This window comes from Opisthocomus hoazin, chromosome 12 (assembly GCF_030867145.1).
Source record: "Opisthocomus hoazin isolate bOpiHoa1 chromosome 12, bOpiHoa1.hap1, whole genome shotgun sequence".
NCBI lineage: Eukaryota > Metazoa > Chordata > Aves > Opisthocomiformes > Opisthocomidae > Opisthocomus > Opisthocomus hoazin.
Genome location: NC_134425.1, coordinates 29,150,188 through 29,153,898, shown reverse-complemented (window position 1 = coordinate 29,153,898; position 3,711 = coordinate 29,150,188). Strand labels below are relative to the sequence as shown.

The 3,711-nt window shown below is 53.6% G+C and overlaps 1 long non-coding RNA gene across 1 annotated transcript; it reads left to right on the top strand.

Moving 5' to 3' along the window:
* Positions 1-3,500, top strand: LOC142362819 (uncharacterized). The gene is made up of 3 exons (XR_012765310.1): positions 1-2,004; positions 2,093-2,222; positions 3,259-3,500. It is a non-coding gene; the product is annotated as an uncharacterized LOC142362819 (long non-coding RNA).
* Positions 3,501-3,711: the final 211 nt, after the last annotated feature.

Here is a 3,711-nt window from a genome sequence, read left to right as displayed (position 1 = left end):
CTGTGAGGCATCTGATACTGGCATTCCTGTAGTGAGGTTCATTGCTCCTCTACCCAGTGCCAGAGAAACCCTTCTTGCTCCTTTGCTTTGGGTGTAAGATAAATTTTAAAATTACTTAAAAGTCTCCTCCAGTAACTTCTTTAAAGGGAGTCTGTTGTAGTCTTTGTTGCAGGTAACAGTCTCTCCTCTTACTAAGGCCCTCAGTACTGGATATTTGGAAGGCAATGGTGGTAGAGGCATGAAGCCAGAGAGGCTGCAGAGCACCACAAACAGGAAGCAGCTGCTTTTCTGTCCCCATGGTATGGTGAAAAAGGACAGAGAAATGGTGCCATTCTGACCAGAGCCTTTATTCTGAAACAGAGTGAAGAGTCCCTGAGCCATAGAAAATATCAGCTCAAGAGCAGGAAGGCAACATAAGGTGCTGGTAGGAGCATTTGCTGTGGGATAAGGGCTTGTTCATACTGGCTTTGCAGTGGAGAAGTTAATCTTCCATCTCCAAAGTGAATTTGGTACCACGTATGAAATGCCGAATGGTGCACTAGCAATCTTTTCGTGTGTGGACAGGGCATTTTAACACAACAAAGCTCAGCCTGCCTGCAGCAGACTAGACGTACTGACAAGGATTAAGAGTCCAGTGGCACGACTTGGCAGAGTCACAACTGGGTAGAGAAGACTCAGGACCAGGCAGCTGTTGAGTTCTTTCTTATATAAGCTGTCTAGACCAGACAAGAGGAAACGAAGCCAACCCTGGCATAAGACTATCGCTCCCTGCACAGATGGTCTCCAACCTACAGCTTTCGTATTTGAGCTTGTGCAAAGCAAGGGGACGAACGGAAGAAGGATGTTGGTAGTCGAGCCAGCTATGCATCAGAGAAAAGTCTGAATGACTATCAAAATAATGGAAAAGAACAGTAACTAGTGAGATTTATTACAACTAGGAAAACATTTGATGGTTTGCACACAGAAGATACAGCCTTGCCAAGAAATGTCTCCTCACAGTGAGCCCCGCGAGACTCAGGTAGTGCACCAAGCTGCAGGAGAGGGGAAAGATGGTCCTAGGGAGGAGCAGCCCTGAAGAGCACACGCACGCTTGGAAATATTTTGCCAGATTTTCTTAATTCCTTGTGACTGTCCCAGTGGAGAATCAAGTGAATATAAGGAGAAAATAAGATCAGAAAAGAGCCTGGTCTTGAAATAGTTCGCATAATGAACGAGACAGAAGGGCCTGTAGCGGGGACAGGTGCTGAAGCAACCAGAGTAGTCACCAGAGAGCAGCAGAGCAAGGCTCATCCTTTTGGTCCGTAAGGATGTGATAGTCCTGGAGCATGGGTCAGCCATCACAGACCGGCAGGCTGAGGGAAGCCCAGAGACATGACGCACAGCCAAGCCTTGCAGCAAGTGGCAGGACGTGACCCGCTGGGTGCAGCACACCTGACAGCCCTTTGTCAGCACATGACTTGGCTTGTTAGCAAATACCACGACTGGTCTCTTACTGGTTTTTCATAATGTTAAGACTTCCAGATTTCTTAGAGCAATGTGGCACTGGTGCCTGTAATGCTGCTTTCATGCTTCCAGGGGCCCACGAGAGAGCATCCACTGAGTGATGAGGCACAAGGGGCCCTGCCTGGGCCTCACACCTGCCACAGCTCCTCTAGGGCTCTTCACAGGAGCAGGTTTGACCCCAACTCCCTAGTCCTTTGAAGAGAAGCTGTGCCCCTCGTTGAGGCTGCCTGCAGTCTGCCTGTGAGAGTGGGTTGTGCAGGACCCATGGGGTAGCCCTGGGCTCGGTGCTGCGTCTTCCTCCACACAGGCAGTTTTGCTGCTATGGCACAGGTGGTTTATTTGCCTTGGCACGGGGCTGCAGAGAGGGCTTGGGGAGTCCAGAGGGTTTACCACCTCTGCCCGGGACTGTTTGGCCTTGCTTGTGGCACAGCAGTGCCACTTTTATGTCTCATCTCTAGTCCCAGTGACCCTGAGGACCTTCTCCGAACCCATCCCTGCAAGGTGAGTCATCCTGTTCTTGACACACAGCTTGTGAATCAAGCTAGTTTTTAGGGCAGTCTGAAAAACTGATTCCTTGGCTCCCCGTCAGCATCCTGATGGCCAAAAACCCCAACTGACAGTCAAGATCCTCGGAGATGCAGGTGGCTGCGGTGAGGTCTTCTGGGAAGCCCCTGGAAGGGCTGGCATGTTTGGCAGTGTCTGGACCGTGGATTTTAGGGGTAAGTTACCAGGAGTTACATCTTTCCTGAGCCCCCGTCCTTTTTTCAAACCCTTCCTTTCTTGGCCACAGCAGATCTCAGCATTGTGATTTATGGGCTCTAGAGGTGTCCCAAAAAGGGAAAAAATAGCTGTGTTCACTCAGCGTGACAAAGAAATTGGAAAGGCGGGAGGGTTTGGGGGAGGGGGGGGGGGGGGGGTTGTGCTGAGGAGGGACAGGTCACCTCTTAGGAATGTCCTGCCTGTGGAAATACTGAAGCAGCCTCCCTCCCCATCACACACAGCCAGGACCTTGTGCAAGCTCCCAGAGCTGAGGCCGAGCTGGGGCCTCCCTCTGGTACGAAAGCAGTGAGGTCTTTCTTTCCAAGTGGGGCTTCTGAGATGGGCAGGAGCTATGGTGTCCCTGGGCCCTGGTTCCCACAGCCAGTCTAGGTGCAAAGCACAGCAGAGTGAGACCCTGTGGCTGGGTGCCCCCGTACTTCAGGAGGAATGCAACCACTCAGAGGAAGGAGGAAAGGCATTTGGGGGTCTGGGCAGGCTGGAGGAGGGAGCTTTGCAGCCCAGCAGCAGTGGCTGTGTGGGTCACAGCTCTGCAGCAAGCTCAGATGCTAGCTCTCGAGGGAGTGAGGCCATAGAGTGCCTCTGTGGGCACCCAGCAGTGGCAGCTGTGCAGCCAGGACAGGAATCACGTGCTCAGCCAGGGCACACATGTTGCCGTTGGCAGATCCATGCCAAGGAAAAGGAAGTGCTTACTCTTCCTTGCCAGCTGGCAGCCCTGTCAGCACTCAAGATGCTGACACTAAAGCCCTCACCATTCTCAAGCACTCCAGTCTCCGGGGCTCACTGCCAGGGAGTAGGCTGCAACCTTGGGGGTCGTGTCTTGAGCAGATACCAGCTCTGGTCTAGCTCTGCCTCCAAGCTCCCTCTGCTCTGCCTGTGGCTGCGTCCTGTGCTGCTACGTCCAGCGTGGTCCACCCCTGGGCTGCTAGGCTCCTGCAGCACTGGGGACTGATGGTGTTTTCCTCTATTCTCCTGCAGGCATATGCAAGGTGGATTCATGGCCAAGAGGTCCCCAGGGAGGAGCAGGCAGTGTCAGAGGCACTGTGGCAGGAGCAGATCCAGGCTCCCATGGTGGATGTGGTGCCGTAGGACAGACCCTGGCAAACGGGTCTGCATGGTCCTGCCGGGCGCTTTGTTGGCTTCTTTGACAGGGCAGGAAGCGGGACAGGCTGTGCTTGCTTCACACGATCCCTGGGGGACTCTGCGCAGGACAAAGGCCAAAGGTGAGCAGAGGGAAAAATCCAGGCAATGGATTCACTCATCTAGGGTTTAACTCCTGCTAGCCAAGGCCGTGGTGGGGCAGGAGCTTAGTGCCCCAGCACTACAGCCCCCACAGCAGGACGTGAACTGGACCAGGGTGGGCGTGGTGCAGGCGGAGAGGGCACACTGGCTGACCCAGCATGTGCATGTGTGGCACAGGATCTCTTGCAG